Here is an 18,380-nt window from a genome sequence, read left to right as displayed (position 1 = left end):
ACATTCATAAGTCAATCAATGTAATTTATCTTGTTAGCAGGCTAAATATGAAAAATCGTATCTATATATATTAAATTCATTTTATAAAATTTAATATCCATTTATTATTAAAAACTCAAAAATCAGGAATAGAAGGTGTGTTAGCCCAGTCTTACATTGCTGCAAAGAAATGTCCAAGACTGGATAAATTGTAAAGAAAATAAATTTAAGTGGCTAACAGCTCTGCAGGCTGTGCAGGAAGCATGGTGCTGGCATCTGCTGGACTTCTGGTGAGGCCTCTGGGAGCGTTTATTCATGGTGAAAGGCAAAGTGGGAGCTGGCACGTCACATGGCTTGAGCTAGAGCCAAAGAGAGAATGGGAAATCCTGTAGTTTTAAATAACCATATCTTATGGGAACTCACTCATCACTGAGGGGATGGTGCTAAGTTGTTCATGAGGGATACACATTTTCATGATCCAAACACCTTCCACGTGCCCCATCTCCAACAATAGGGATTACATTTCAATGTGAGATTGGATGAGGACACAGATCCAAATCATCTCAGAGGGAAACATCCTTTATCTAATAAGGCAGATAGGAAAACTTACAAAGAACATCATATCGATGATAGACCGAACAAAATGAATATAGTAGTATTGTATTATAGCTAAAATTATAAAATAAATGTTTACAAGTTCATACAGATATTAAAAATGAATCACTAAATAAATAAGGGAGAATAAACAAATCTCCTCTGCAGAAGAATTACAAATAATTTGTTAAGATATTTTCACCTTAAGAAGCAGAGCTCATCTCCCAGTTTCTTAGATGTGGTCTTTACATTGTGACTTTCTTCCAAAACATACACATTACGAAGGAATAAAAAAAAAAAGATAGTGGTACAACTTGACAAACTACCATAGCCAAGTGATTAATATCGACATTAAAAAGTCATACGGATAGCATATATTCTTGATATGCTATGATGAGAAAGGCATTTAATCTCTGTGATCTTGCAACCAAATATCAATTATCCCAGTCTAATGAGAAAAACATCAAAGAAATTGCAATGTAGGAACATTCTACAAAATAACCTGAACTCCTCAAAACTGTCAGTCATCAGAACAGAAATGGAAAATCTGGGAAACCGTCATGGCTACGTGGAGCCAAAGGAGACATGACTACTAAATATAACGTGGTATTATGTTTAGGAATCTAAGATAGGGAAAGGACATAAAGTAAAAACTAAGAAAATATGCATAAATATGGACTTTAGTTAATAAGATATCAATGCTAGTTGGTTAATTATAACAAATCTATTTTTCTAATATAAGATACTAGTTATAGAAGAAGCTGGATACAGAATATATAGAAATATATTATTTTATTTTTAAAATTGCTCTAAGTTATCAAGTTTATAAAAATATTTATTCTACTACTTCTTGCTTAAAAATCCTAATTAAGTAGGAGATAAGCTTAAATTCTTCAAATGAAGACACATAGAATATCTGATGATATTAAGAAAACCAAAGTAATGGAGCTTCACAGAAATTTAACTTTATCGAACTTAGCAGTGTTAATGATCAGCCACTCTGGACTATATCTGAATCTTTTTTGTACCCTTACAATATTAATTTGCTAGCTTTAAAAGATTTTAACTATGATGTTTCAAACAATTGTTTTAGGAGCTATCTGAACATTAACTTGAGCATTGGAAGCTTTTATTATGGTAAGGAGAATTGGTGGAAACAACGGTTAATGATGTTGAAAATACTTTTGTGTGTTTATAATACTATATAGTGAGCCACTTTGGAGAAATGTATATTCAGATTATTAACCCATTTTATGATTGGGTTCTTTATTTAATATTGCACTATTAGTACTTTATAGGTTCTAGATACAAGTTTGTTGCTGCTGTTTTTGGATATGTGGTTTGCAAATATTTTTTCCTGGTCTGTTCCTTGTCTTTTCTTCTTCACATGGACTTTCAAAGAGCAAATGTTTTTAGTTTTGATTTTAATTATGTCCAATGTAGCAACGTTTTATGGATTTGGATTTGTTACAAAATCTAAGAACACTTTGACTAGCCATGGGACCCAAAGATATTCTACCATGATTTTAATAAAAGTTTTCAGTTGTGTGTTTTACATTTAGGTCCATAATCTATTTTGAATGGATTTTTACATGAGGAGTAAGGTTTAGGTCAAGGTTCATATTTTTTTCCTATGGAAGTTTAGTTGCTCTAGTACCAATAAAAATAAAACTTAATAAAAAATGGGTTATATACAAAAACTGGCTCATAATGTTTCATTGACCTAAATATAAAACTGCAATTAGACAAATTCAAGGTGAAAATATAAGAGAAAATGTTTTCCTCTTGGGGTTACAAAAATATATATATTGCATATTTTACAAAAAGCACATTCACAGAAGAATAAACCTAGATAAATTGAACAGTATCCAAATTAAAAACTTCTGCTCTTTCAAATACACTTTCAATAACGGAAAGAAAAGTCACACTTTTTCTGGGAGAAAATATTTTCAGATCATATATCTGATAAAGGACACATAACCAGAATGTATAAAGGACATTCAAATCTCAATATTGAGTAAACAACATTTTTCAAAAAAGGACAATACATATCAATGAACACTTGAATAAATTAAATATTCATATGGCAAGTGAGAATGTGAAAAATTAACACCATTACTTATCAGGGAATTGCCAGGGGAAAAACATGAGATTTCTCCAAGCATACATTAGAATGGCAAAAACATTTTTCTAAATGACATACCAAGCGTTGATGAAGATACAGAACAACTGGATCTCTCATATATTGTTGGTGGGAAAGCAAGATTATATTGCTACTTGAGAAAAATGTTTAGTAATTACTTAGAACATTAATCATACACTTAATATGTTACCATGTAATCTTACTGCTAGGTGATTTTCCAAGTGAAACAAGATTTTAAGTTCACACATGTAAAACAAACTGTACAAGAATTTTTACAATTGCTATATTCATAATTGCCAGAAAATAGAAAAAGTAAAATTCTCCTTAATGGGTTAATGAATAAGCAGACAACAGTACATCTATCTATACAACAGAATACTACTCAGCAATTAAGGAATCAACTATGAATACACTCAACAACATGGATGAATCTCAAATGTATTCTGTAAAGCAACAACATGCATTAAAAGTGTATATTATATATAATTCCATTAATATGACATTCTTAAATAGATGAAACAATAGGAAGAGAAACCTGATGGGTGCCAGGTACTGGGGGTAAGAATTGATTACAAAGAGCAAAATAAAATGTTTTAGGGTAATGGAACAAATCTGTATCTTGACTTTTCTGATGGCTATATGATTGGATGTATTTGTCAGCAATCACAGAACTCTATAGTGAAGAGGGTATATTTTACTATTTGTAAATTATAATGCCTCTCCAACCCCCACACCCCCTAAAAATACAACATGAAAGAAAACTCAGAACTTTACCTAATAATCAGGCCAAGCTAGAGAAAACACAGATCCTTCATATATCATTTTCCAATACCATTCATTAAGTATTTTTAAAAATTATTATTTTGTAAAACATTTGTGGATACATAGTACATGTATATATTTATAGGGTATGTGATATGTTTCAATAAAGACATGCAAAGTGAAATAAGCATATCATGAAGAATAGGGTAACTATCCTCTCAAACATTTATGAGTTATAGACAATTCAATTACATTCTTTAAGTTATTCTTTTTTTTATTATACTTTAAGTTCTAGGGTACATGTGCACAGCATGCAGGTTTGTTACATATGTGTACATGTGCCATGTTGGTGTGCTGCACTCATTAACTTGTCATTTACATTAGGTATATCTCCTAATGCTATCCCTCCCCCCACCTCCCACCCCAGACAGGCCCCAGTGTGTGATGCTCCCCTTCCTGTGTCCAAGTGTTCTCATTGTTCAATTCCCACCTATGAGTGAGAACAAGCGGTGTTTGGTTTTTTGTCCTTGCGATAGTTTGCTGAGAATGACAGTTTCCAGCTTCATCCTAAAATATACAATTTTTATTGACTATAGTCATGCTACTGTGCTATCAAATAGTGGGTCTTATTTACTCTATTTTTTTTTGTACTCATTAACCATCCTCACCTTTTCCTCAAACCCCTACAACTCTTCCCAATCTCCAGTAACTATCTTCCTTCTCTCTATGACCGTGATCTCAATGGTATTTATTTTTAGATCCCATAAGTAAGTGGGAGCATGCAATGTTTGTCTTTCTGTACCTGGCTTATTTCGCTTAGTGTAATGATGTCCAGTTCCATTCATGTTATTGCAAATGACTGAATTTCATTCTTTTTTATGGCTGAATACTATTCCATTGTGTATATGCACCACATATTTTATTCATTAATCTATTGATAGACACTTAGTTTGCTTCCAACTCTTAGCTATTGTAGACAGTGCTGCAACAAACATAGGACTGTGGATGTCTCTCTTATACACTGATTTCCAATTTGGGGGTATATACTAAGCACTGTGATTATTGGATCATAATGTAGCTCAATTTTTAGTTTTCTGAGAAACATAGGAGTGCAGATATTTCTTTGATATAATGATTTTCTTTCTCTTGGTACATATCCAGCAATGGAATTGCTGGATCATATACTAGCACAGATTTTTTTCCAATTTTTTTATGATAATTTAATGGTTCAGTCTTGAATGTAAGTCTTTAATCTATTGTGATTCAATTGTTGTATATGGTGAGAAATAGGGGCCTAGTATCATTCTTCTGCATATGAATATCCAATTTTTCCAGGACTATTTATTGAAAATAATTCTGTTTCCCCAGTGTATGTTTCTGGCACCTTTCTCAAAAATGAGTTTGCTGTAGGTGTGTGGACTTGTTTTGGGGTTCTCTATTCTGTTCCATTGGTCTATGTGTTTTTCATGCCAGTACCATGCTGTTTTTGTTAATACAGATCTGTGGTATAATTTGAAGTGAGGTAATATGATTCCTCCAGTTTCATTCTTTTTACCTAGGTATGGTGTTTGGTGTTGCTGCAATTTGTTATTGTTGCTTTTGTTGCAGCTGCTGCTGTTTATGTCTTTGTGAGTTTCCTAAATTAATTCATTAAGGTCTGTGCTATGGTTTGAAAGTTTGTGTCCCTCCTACCCCCCACCAAATGCATGTGCTGCAAGCTAATCACCAATGCAACGATGCTAGGAGGTGGGATCTTAGAAATATTAGGTCATAATTAGGTCATGAAGGTGGAATGCTGATGAAAAAAAATAGTGATATTATGAAGGAGATCCTGGCAAGCATTTTGGCCCTTTCTTTCATGAGAGGACACAGAAAGAAGTTGCGATCTATGAAGAAAAATGGTCCCTCATTAAACACTAAATCTGTTTGTACTTTGATTTGGACTTCCCAGCCCCCAGAACTGTGAAAAATACATTTCTGTTTTCTAAAAGCCACCCAGACTAAAGCTTTTTAAAAATTATTATTATTATACTTTAAGTTCTGGGTTACATGTGCAGAAAGTGCAGTTTTGTTACCTAGGTATACATGTGCCATGGTGATTTGCTGTATCCATCAATCTGTCATCTACATTAAGCATTTTGCCCAATGCTATCCCCCTCCTAGCCCCCCACACCCCAACAGGCCCCAGTGGGTGGTGTTCCCCTTCCTGTGTCCATGTGTTCTCAATGTTCAACTCCCACTTATGAGTGAGAACATGTGGTGTTTGGTTTTCTCTTCCTGTGGTAGTTTGCTGAGAATGATGGTTTCCAACTTCAACCATGTCCCTGCAAAGGACGTGAACTCATCCTATTTTTTTTGACTGTATAGTATTCCATGGTATATATGTGCCATATTTTCTTAATCCAGTCTATCATTGATGGACATTTGGGTTGGTTCCAAGTCTTTGCTATTGTGAAAAGTGCTGCAATAAACAAACGTGTGCATGTGTCTTTAGAGTAGACTGATTTATAATCCTTTGGGTATATACCCAGTAATGGGAATGCTGAGTCAAATGATATTTCTGGTTCTAGATCCTTGAGGAACTGCTACACTGTCTTCCACAATGGTTGAACTAATTTACACTCTCACCAACAGTGTAAAAGTGTTCCTATTTCTCCACATCCTCTCTAGCATCTGTTGTTTCCTGACTTTTTAATGATTGCCATTCTAACTGGTGTGAGAAGGCATCTCATTGTGGCTTTGATTTGCATTTCTCTAATGACCAGTGATGATAAGCTTTTTTCATATGTTTGTTGACTGCATAAATGTCTTCTTTTGAGAAGTCTGTTCATACCTTCCTGTGCAAATAGTTGAAGACAATCTGCATTCTTTGTTGCATGTGCCCACTAAGGTTTCTCATCAGGTAGCTTACAGTCCTGCTAATGATTAAAGAGACATTTCAGTAAAAATTTTGAATCAATAATCTCCTAATCCTGAGCACTCAGCATGCATATTTTACCATAACTTTGACATTCTATTGTATAGTTGGGAGCTCTGCTTTTTCCTTCACTTTCTGCTTACACAGAGTCTCAAGGCAACATAGAGGTGAAAGTTTAGGGTTTTCTATTTTCTTTTCTGAGTATACACACAACCTTATGTCTGTGTGCCCTTCTGGATTCCCAGATATATGTCAGAATATTTCAAAGCCCCTAATGTAAATCTGATTTCTCAGCTTTTCTTTTTAAGTTTTTTTTTTTTTTCCCATTCTTTTTGCCCCAACTATTATCTGTATCTCAAAATACTGGAATGTTAAACCAATTTTATTAATTGTTTCTGACAAACTCCCTTGGGAGAAAGACTATTTCCATGGAATGAGATATTAGGCCAAATAAAGACAAGCTCTGAAATTGAGGCATTATGTATACTGCCAAACAGGTCAAATAATGACAGTTCTTCAGAAATGATGCTTTTGCATGCTTCAAACATTTTCTACTATTTTCAGTTGCTGTTAGGCTGCTAGCTATTTGTGGTGCTGTTGGTTTTCAAAGCCACCATGGAACTGGGGAAAGTGGAACAGAAATAGGGAGAGTAAAAATGCCATAAAGCTTGCTCTCCTTATTGAGGTGTAGGTGTTTCTACTGAGTTAGTGTCCCTTGGATTGTTGCTAGCCTTTGGTTAATTTACAGAATTCTGAGTAGTTGACTTTGACCATTTTTTCCAGTGCTCTTGTTTTAGTTTTTATGGAGGAACAGATTTTTGAAGGACTTAACTCCATCATTTCTTCTGAAATCACTTTCATGATATAAATATTAGAGTAAGATTTTTTTTTAAAGCACACACATAAAAACAAACAAACAAAAAACAAAATAAAAAAAAAACTCGCTGGAATTTTTACTGGAAAATACTTATAAATCATTTAGGGTCAAATTGACATCTTTAGCATGCTGAGTCTTCATTTTATAGACATGGTATGTCTTGCCATTTATTTAATTCTTTGTTTATGTCATTTTATTAGCATTTTCTAACTGTCAGCATGAAAAACCATTATGTGTTTTGCTAAGTCTCCACCTAAGTATTTAATATTTTTGGATAGATTATAAATGATGTTTCAGTTTTAAAGATGATTTTCATGTGGTCACTATTGGTATATAGAAATGCAGTTAATTATTGTGTAGTAATCATGTATGCTGCAGTGTTGCTACACTCAATTATTAGTTGTAGTAATTTTTAAACTTTTTTGTGGTAGACTTTTTGAACTTTCCTGCATCCACAATCATGCATATGCAAATAAAATTTTCTTTTTTTCCATTTTGTATATTTATTATTATTATTCATTTTCCTATTATAGTTTCAAAATGTTCTAATATTATGTTGAAAAAGAGTTATGAGAATGAACATCCTTGCCTTTTCCCTGAAAGTATTCAGGCTTTCACAATTAGGTATGATGTCAGCTCTAATAAATATGATGCTTCAGTGATATTAGCATTTGTAGATGCTCTATATCAAGACGTGTAAGTTTTCTAATTCTAACTTGCTGAGTGTTTGTTTCTTTGTGTTATGAATTGTGTTGAGTTACATAAAATACCTTTTTGTATCAATTTATATAATCGCTTATGTTGTGGGAAGTCAGGGACCTCAAATGGAGGAACCGGCTGGAGCCACGGCAGAGAAACATAAATTGTGAAAATTTCATGGACATTCATTAGTTCCCAAATAATGCTTTTATAATTTGATATTCCTGTCTTTACTTTAATCTCTTAATCCTGTTATCTTTGTAAGCTAAAGATGTATGTCACCTCAGGACCACTGTGATAACTGTGTTAACTGTACAAATTTATTGTTAAACATGTGTGTTTGAACAATATGAAATCAGTGCACCTTGAAAAAGAACAGAATAACAGCGATTTTTAGGGAACAAGGGAAGACAACCAAAAGGTCTGACTGCCTGCAGGGTTGGGCAAAAAGATCCATATTTTTCTTCTTGCGGAGAGCCTATAAACGGATGTGCACGTAGGGAAGATATAGCTAAATTATTTTCCTAGCAAGGAATATTAATATTAATACCCTGGGAAAGGAATGCATTCCTGGGGGAGATCTATAAATGGCCACTCTGGGAATGTCTGTCTTATGCAGTTCAGATAAGGACTGAGATACGCCCTGGTCTCCTGCAGTACTCTCAGACTTACTAGGGTGGGAAAAAACTGCCCTGGTAAATTTGTGGTCAGACCAGTTCTCTGCTCTCAAACCCTGTTTTCTGTTATTTAAGATGTTTGTCAAGACAATACGTGCACTGCTGAACATAGACCCTTATCAGTAGTTCTGCTTTTGCCCTTTGCCCTGTTCCCTCAGAAGCATGTGGTCTTTGTTAGACCCTTACTAGTAGTTCTGCTTTTTGCCTTTTGAAGCATGTGATCTTTGCACCTACTCCCCATTCTTACACCCCCTCCCCTTTTGAAACCCTTAATAAAAAACTTGCTGGTTTGAGGCTCAGGTGGGCATCATGGTCCTTCTGATATGTGATGTCAGCCCTAGTGGCCCAGCTGTAAAATTCCTCTCCTTATACTGCCTCTCTTATTTCTCAGCCGGCTAACACTTATGGAAAATAGAAAGAACCTACGTTGAAATATTGGGGGTGGGTTCCCCGATACACACGAGTTTTCTTCTTCCTTAAACTGTTGATATGATTTATTATGCAGATTGATTCTTGATTGTTTACCCAGCCTTGCCTAACTGAAATAAATTTTTCAGTCATGGTATATAACTCTGTATATTGTTGTACTTCATTCACTAATATTTTGTTAAAGGTTTTGGTGTCTATATACATAAGGCATATTAATCTTAATTTTTCATTTTTGTATAGTTTTTGTCTGGCTTTAATATCAGGATAATATATATCTCATAAAATGAAATGTTTCTTTCTATTACTTTCTCTGGAAATGATTACTTAAAATTGAAATGAATTCACTTATAAATGTTTAGTTGAACATTTGAAAAAGTAAAATCACCTGGTCCTAAAGATGAACTTTCAGGAACATTATACTTATTAATTCACTTTCTTTAATGGTTGTAGAATGAATATGGCTATGTATTTGGTCTTGTTTTAGTTTTGTTAGCCATGGTCTTGAATTCACAAGTACGAAATTGGTCTTGAATTTATAAGAAAAAATTAATTTTAGTGTTTTATAATTATTATTTTATTTCTTCTGGAACTGTTACAATATTCCCCATTTCCTTCATGATGTTGGTGGTTTGTGACTTCTCTCTTTATTTTCATTTATGGTGTTGGTGGTTTGGATCTTCTCTATTTTTATCAGCCTTGATAGACGTTTCTAAATATTATTAATATAAAAATAACTATATTTGCTTCATTATTTTCTGGTTGTTATTTGCCTTGATTTCTGTGCATATTATTATTATTTCATTCTTTCTACTTATACTGCTTACTTTGCTTTCCATTTTCTACTTTCTTGAGGTAGTAACTTAGAACTTAGACTATTGACTTAAGAACTTTCCTATTTTTCTAATATAAGCATTCAGTAAGATAAATTTCCCTGTCAACATGGATTTAGCTACATATATCAAGTTTTAGTATGTTGTATTTTCATTGAAATCACACACACATCTATATATTTTTTCTTTGTAATTTCCTCTTTGAGAGATGAATTATTTAGAAATGTGTCATTTAGTATCCTCAAGTGTTTAAATATTTTCTTTTGTCTTTCTGGTATTGATTTCTAGTTTGATACCATTATGATCAGATAAAAAATCTTTATAACTTTTTCTTAAATTTGTTGACTCCAGTTTTATGGCCCAAAATATCTTCTGTGTTGGTGAATGCTTCATGGTCACTTAAAAATATGTGTATTCTGATGTTAGTAGGTAGAGTGTTGTATATATATGTCCCTCTTTCTCTTTAAATTTTCTATGTTATTAAATTTGAAATAATTTTTTAAAAACCATGTATTTGATTGTTTTTTAAAAATTACTTTACCAATCTCTGTGTTTGTTCTTTTTGATAGATTTCATTTTTAAAATTGTTTTAGGCTTACAGAAAAATTGAGCAGATAGAGCATATAATTCCTATATATCCCACACCTATTTTTTATAATTAATAATTTACATTAGTGTGTTTGTTAAACTAAATGAGCCAATATTGACTTCTTGTTATGAACTAAAGTCCATAGTTTAGATTTCCTTCATTTTTACCTGATGTCTTTTTTTTTGTTCTCCAGGATCTCATCCGGGATATAATATTGCTTTGTTTGCCATGTCTCCTTAGGTAACTTTTGGCTGTGGCAGTTTCGTGGACTTTTCTTGGTTTTGAGGACCTTGGCAATTTTCAGAAGTATTTATCAGGTATTTTGTAGGATGTTCCAATATTGGAATTTGATATTTTTATTATAATAAGACTGGGGATTATGAGTTCCTGGGAGGAATTCCATGGAGGTGATGTTTCACTTCACCACATCATATCAAAAATAAATACTATCAATGAGATTTATGACTGTTAATATTGACTTAATCACTCGGCTGAGATAATGCATGTCAGATTTCCTGCCTGTAAAATTACTCTTCGATTTTGCATTTTTCTACTCTTTCATTCTCTTCCTTTTTGTTAGAAAGTTACTAAGTGGCTTAAGGAGTGGGATGTTACATCTACATAATTTTTTTGGAATTCTGCAATTAAAACTTGTCCTTCACCCACATTTATTAATTTATTTAATACTTTATGTATTTCAGTATGGAAAATTGGCTATTTATATTATACTTGAGATCTAATCCGATACTACTTTCTCTTGTTGCTCTAATTGTTACCATTTTGGCAATCAGAAACTTTTCAATTGGTGTTTGTCTCCTTGACATACCTGCATCCGTAGACTTTACGTAGACCTTGTAAAGCACTTCTTTACATTTTGGCACTACTTGATGCTGCAAGCTCATGTTCTATATTTCCTGCTAAGCCCTAAGTTCAGTCATTTTTCCAAGTTTCCCTGCTTTATTTCTTGAGGAATGTATTAAAAAACAAGATTTAAGTGACATGTAGGCTAATTGCTAATGGAATTTTATTGCCTGTAGGCCCTTTTTGGTGGCAGATTGCTATGGACTGAATGTTTATGCCCCTCCAAAATTTCTTTGTTGAAATCTTCACCCCCAAGGTAATGCTATTAGAAGGAGGGAACTTTAGAATAATAAGGTGATTGGGACAGAGCCCTCATGAAGAGGATCAATGCCCTTATAAAAGAAATCTGAGAGAGACCCTTTGCCACTTCTGTCATGTGGATTAGAGTGAGAAGAAGGTTATTTATGAGAAAGTAGCCCTCACTAGACACTGAATCGTCTGGTGCCTTGATCTTAGACTCACCAGCTTTCACAACTGTGAGAAATAAATTTCTGTTGTTTATAAGCCACCCAGCCTATGGTATTTTGTTATAGCATCTGGAATGGACTAAGACACAGAACAAGATAATAGGTGGATATGCTAACCTTTGTATATACGCATGTCTATTTATATTTCCATATGTCTCCATCTTTTATCTATATCAAGCTAAACCTGAGTTCATATTGATGTTTCCAATTCTAATTTGTTACAAAATAGATCATCACCTTGTTTTTCTGTAATCTTCTATTCAGTGAAAACCCTTGCTCCCATGCTATGACATCCATTTATTTAATTGTTTGATTTCACTATATATGTACAGCAATATCCAAATTAATAACACGTACCCCTGTGGACATGATTATGTGAACTAGAGTATAGGTTTATGTATTTTAAAAATTTATTTTTATTTTGGAAAATGAACATAACAAAATGTGACATTTTAATGATTTTTAAGGGTAAAATTTAGTGACAATGATTATATTACTAATGCCGTACAGCTATCATTACTATCTATTTTGAAAATACTTTTAAGAACCCAAACAGAAAATCCGTACCCATTAAGCAATAACCCTATTGCCCCCTCCTTTCAGCCCCTGGCAATGACCATTGTACTTTTAGTCTGTATGAGTTTGCCATTTCTGGATATTTCATTTTAGTGGAATCATAGAATATTTGCTATTTTGTGTGTGTATTATTTCACTTATTTTTTTAAGGTTTATTCATTTGTAACATGTATTAAAACTTTATTCCTTTTGTGGTTGAATAATATTCTATTATGTGTATATAACACATTTTGTTCATTCATTTGTTGGTAAATACTTGGGTTATTTTCACCTTCTAGAAATTGTGAGTCATGCTGCAGTGCACATAGGCATATAATTAACTGAGTTGCTACTTTCAATCGTTTTGGATATATAATCAGAATTTGAATTGATGGTGCATATGGTGATTTTATGTATACTAATTTGGGGAACCTCCATACTGTTTTTCTCAATGGCTACACCATTTTACATTCCCACCAGCAATGCACTGTGGTACAGTTTCTCCACGTCAACAGTAACACATTATTTTCTAGGTTTTTTATATTTTTATTTTAATAATGTTTATCCTAATAGATATGAAATAATATTTCATTGTGATTTTGATTTACACACTAATGATGAGTGATGTTGAACATCATTTCATGAGCTTATTGGTTATCTTGTATCTTTTTTAGATAAATGTCTATTTCAATCCTTTGTTTATTTTTGAGCTGAAATGTTTAGTTTTGTGGAGCTGTGGTAATTTCTTATATATTCTGAATATTCATCTCTTATTTTATATATATATATATATATATATATGATTTGCAAATATTTTCACCATTTTTCTGGGTTGCCTTTTTACTTGGTTGATACTTTCCTTTGATGTTCAAAGTTTTAAATTTTGATTAAGTCCAATTTAACTTTTTTTGTTGTTATGTTTTTGCGCCATATCCAATATAACTGTCAGATCCAATACCGTTGTTGCCTGAGAGAACTCAACTGATTTCACCAGGCTAGGCTGCCTTAGTATCTCTTGATGTGAAAGAGAGTCTACAGCTTGTGAGGAAAGAGGCTTCTCTGGTGAGACTCTTATTGTGGTGGAAACCTCCTTGCCTTAGAGTAACAGGTAGTATTTTCTGGGTTTAGTACTTGGTGTAGCATGTTAGTTTCTGAATGATCCCACTATTTTACCTCAGTGTCTCTTTGTCAGGGAGGAACATGTTAGGCCTATTGTGACCCCAAAGCTGCCAAGGCCAAGCCACTTGTTGTGGCTGGGTCCTTAATTCAGTTTTGTTATTTTTATCCTTAAGCACCAAACCGTTATTCCTTCTGCTTACCATTTGTGTCATTCTTCTCTGTTTGGTTTTTACATTATTTCAGAGTTCATAGCTGGACTTATAGAAAGTAGTAGGGATGAATCAATGCCTTCCTGTCAGAACAAGAATTTTGCATTGTATCTGTCCTCAAACTTTTCTCCCAGTGGCCAAATCAGTCTGCATTTTTTTTTTCTTAACCAATATGGAATGCTGCTATCTAAAAGTTAGGCAAAACATAACAGAACATTGGGCTTTAAGTCCTTCATGGGTAGTATATATTGTAAGTAGTAATAAATAGAGTTTCCAGAATTGAATGGAAAATTATTAGTACTAGGCAGAAGATTTTCTTACTTTTCTGAGTTGGAAAGCCTTATATTTCACCATTCTACAGCTTTCCAAAAGATTAGCGCCATGTATCTTGACATTGGAAGCTATAAGCCTAAATTTAGAAACATACTAATTAAAGCTAAACAAAATTTAGAGACATACTAATGTGCACTAAACTTTATTGACTAACCATTAGGTAGCCAGTTAAAAATTGTTGTGCAAAATTTTAATGACAATTTGCCTGAATTTTAATCACAATTTGCCACTTAAGTGATCAAGAAATTATATCGATTTTTAAATGTAAATTTGATAATGTAGAAGAATGTTTTTCTGATTATTGTTATATAGGAAAAAATCACAGAAGTCTGAGTTGTGATCATACCACCTAGTATCAATTATTTTAGACATGTTTAATAATCATAAAGGAATATTCAAATGCTCGCCTTTCAGAATTCTCCCTACATTTCCAAGGTCCTGCAGAACAACATATCTAATTTATTTTCCCCATTTCCAGAGACCATCCAGTCATACAGTTAATACGGAACCAACATCTCACATTACAGCACTATAGGGCTCACAAGTACTTTCTTCTCAGCATCATAGATTAGAAATTATTTCCTTCATTACTGTGGTAGAGACAGATTAATTATCTGACCTTGTAAGTTCAATCAGTGTTTTGCTATTTAGAGTATTTCCCAAACTTTGTTCAGTGAAATATAACTGGGTGAAACAGTAATAGATTCCATAGACATAGACAAGATGCCATGGTCATGTAAGTTTGGTAAATAATAAGCCAAATATAGTTAAATATTTGTATTTCTCTGCCTGACTTCCCAGAAGCTTTAATATGCCTCTCCAAGGGTAGAGGAGAGAGCAGGTTAAAACCTATTGTTTCTAAAAGAATTATCTTTTGAAATAATCTTTAGAAAATTTGCCTAGAATATTTTCATTTGTTTAACACAGAATTTCCAAATCTTAATTAAATATAGAATGCCCCTCACCACACATATTTTATTCCCCTTAAAGAAGAACATATATTCAGTCAAAACAATTAAATGAAGTAGGAAAATTTAAAGTGATAAAGATTAGAAAAAAATAATTGCAAGTGACCTGCCTTCCAGATTATATGATTGCTTCTGTTGACTTTGATAAATACCTACAAAGTGTTTGACAGGATGAACAGAGACAGTATAATTTTTTAAAAGGTAATGGCATTTTTTTACAACACAAAACATTAAAAGCCTCAATCTTTAATACCAACAAAATAGCATATATATGTTAAAATTTTAAGATTTGTAATATATTTACATAGAAAATAATGCAAAATATTTAGAGTATAAAAAGAACTAAATTAATAAAAAACATTATGTTTATGATAAAATAGACTATATGTCAAAGAGTCTATTATTATATTGATTTGTGTTTTGGGGCAATTCAAATCAAAATTTGAACAAGATTTTTAGTATTTTTAGTGGAATTTTAGAGATTATTTAACTCCCTTAGGAGAGCCAAGGTCTAGGAGTAGCAATGATATTCTTCACTAAGAGCACAGTAAAGGGACAATTTCTACTTGTCCTATCAGCTATCAAGACATTATTAAGGCTCATTATAAGACCCATGATAAGGTCATAGTAATAGGATCATATTGTACTGGCAAATAAATAAATGCAGGAAAATAGTGCAGAATTTAATCAACACCTGTATAAAAACCATTAATATGTGGTGTTGGAATGAGTGGTTACCTACACAGAAAAAAAAATTAACTGGATTCTTATTTTATACCTCCACAGAATACAACTATAGATATATAAAGTACTTCAACATACAAGAATAGTACTTGAAAACTTTTAGAAAAAGGCATGATAATATTTCTATGACTAGATATTTTACACAAGATAAAAAGGTGCAAGTGACAAAGAAAGTGAAAAGGCACTCCATGACAGGGAAAACATCAGGGAAAACATATTTATCATACATATCATTTGACAAAGGCTTACTTTTCAGAATATATTTTGAGATAATTACAAAAAAAACTACAAACCAATAGGTAAAGATAAGTAATCTACTAATAAAGCAATATACAAAAGTGACGAAAGGGCTTTCTACATAAGCAGAGACATATGTGTTCAATAAGTATTTGAAAACATGCTCAACTATATTAGTCAGAAAGAAAATACAAATTAAAATCAGACACCATTTCACATTCATTAGAATAATGAAAATAAAAAATTCAGACACCACTAAGTGTACTAATTTGCTAAGGCTGCCATAAAAATACTACAGACTAGGTGGCTCAGAATAGCTTAATTTTATTATCTTACAATTCAGAAAGTGAGAAGTCCAAGATCAGGTTATTGGCACATTTGGTTTCTTCTGAGGCCTCTCTCTCTGGCTTGCAGGTGGTGGTCTTCTCACTGTGCCCTTACATAGTCATTCTTCTGTGTGTTGTATATGTTCTAATTTCCTCTTCTTATAAGGATACCAGTCATATTAGATGACAGTTCATCCATATGACTTCATTTTATCTGAATTTTCTTATTAAGGACCCTATGTCCAAATACAGTCACATTATGAGGTGCTGGGGGTTAGCACTTCAACATCCAAGGGTATATTATTTAGCTCATAAATTTCAAGGGTACATAATTTAGCCCATAATACTAAGTTTGAGCAAATATACTAACATGAAACTAATATTAAACAAACATTAACACTAAACAAACATGAATAAGACTAAACAAAGACACTAATTGTCTGCTATTCTATGGTAGATAAAATTATCATGTGCTTCAGTTGAGAGTTTAAGTTGGTATAGACCTTTAGAAAAACATTTTTTTTAAGTAATGTTGAATATGTACATGCCCTAAAAATGTTACTTCTACTTATGCCTCAGATGGCATCTGTACAGGTGCTCAAGAAGAAATGTATAACAAAAAGCCAAAAGTAAAAACTGACAAACCCCTAATATCTACCAAAATGGAATAGATGAAGAAATTGTGGTAAAGTAATATAGTGCAATATTGTAAAACAATTAAAATGATTAAACTATAGTAATGCACATCAGCATATGTCAATCACAAAAATTTAGTGATAGACTAAATTCACAGAATATATCAATATTTCTTCTTTGTGTGAAGTGATTTTCTAGTAGTATGTTTTAATTTTTTGCTTTTTTGTGTATCCGTTGTAGATTATTGATTTGAGGTTACCACGAGGCTCTCATATAATATTTTACAACCGAATATTTTAAACTGATGACAACTTAATTTGAATCACACAAAAAAATTTAAAAGCAAAAAAAAATTAAAAAGTTTAATATCACCATCCCCCCACTTCTTGACATTTTGTTATCTCTATTTATAATTTTTATACTATTATTTCATAAAGTTATTGTACTTATTACTTTTGATAGGTTTTTCTTTTAGTCTTCCTACTCAAGATATGAGTAGTTTGCACATCAAAGTTACAGTGTTAGAATATTCTGTATTTATTTTTGTGCTTAGTATTACTAATGAGTTTTACATCTTGAGATGATGTCTTATTGATCATTTTTTCTTTCACAATGAATAACTCCCTTTAGCATTCTGGTAGAACTGGTCCAGTGTTGACAAAAATCCCTCCGCTATTGCTTGTCTAGGAAAGTCTTTATTTATCTTTCATGTTTGAAGGTTATTTTTTTGCTGGATGTGCTATTCTAGCATGAAAGTTTGTTTTTCTTCCTTCAGCACAATGAATATGTCGACTCACTCTTTTCTGGCCCCTAAGGTTTCCACTGAGAAGTTTGCTGCCGAATGTATTGGAGCTCATTTATATGTTTTTTTTTTAGCTGCTTATACAAAGTTTTTGCACATCAAAAAAAACAATCAACAAAGTAAAAGACCTTGTTTTACAGATCCAACCGGATCACATTATTCTGTGTATGACTAGCCAATTTTCCCAGCAACATTTATTGAATAGGATGTTCTTTCCTTGTTCTGTGTTTTTGTCAACTTTGTTGAGGATCAATAGACTGTAGGTATGTGGCTTTATTTCTAGGTTGTCTATTCTGTTCCATTGATCTATGTGTCCAATATTGTACAAGTACCGTGTGGTTTTGGTTACTATAGCCTTTTAATATAATTTGAGGTCATTTAATGTGATGCCTCCAGCTTTGTTCTTTTTGCTTAGAATTGCTTTAGCTTTTCTGGCTTTTTTCCTTATGAATTTTTGGATCTTTACTAATTCTGTGAAAAATGACATAAGTATTTTGATAGGAATGGCATTACATCTGTAAATTGCTTTGGGGAGTATGGTCATTTTAATGATTGATTATTTCAAATTATGAGCATGGGATTTTGTTTTTCATTTATCTTTGTCATTTAGGATTTCTTCATCACTTT

This window comes from Trachypithecus francoisi, unplaced genomic scaffold (genome assembly GCF_009764315.1).
Source record: "Trachypithecus francoisi isolate TF-2019V2 unplaced genomic scaffold, Tfra_2.0 Lachesis_group6, whole genome shotgun sequence".
Lineage (NCBI taxonomy): Eukaryota > Metazoa > Chordata > Mammalia > Primates > Cercopithecidae > Trachypithecus > Trachypithecus francoisi.
The sequence above is the reverse complement of the archived record's forward strand: the minus strand, read 5'-3'. Positions refer to the sequence as shown.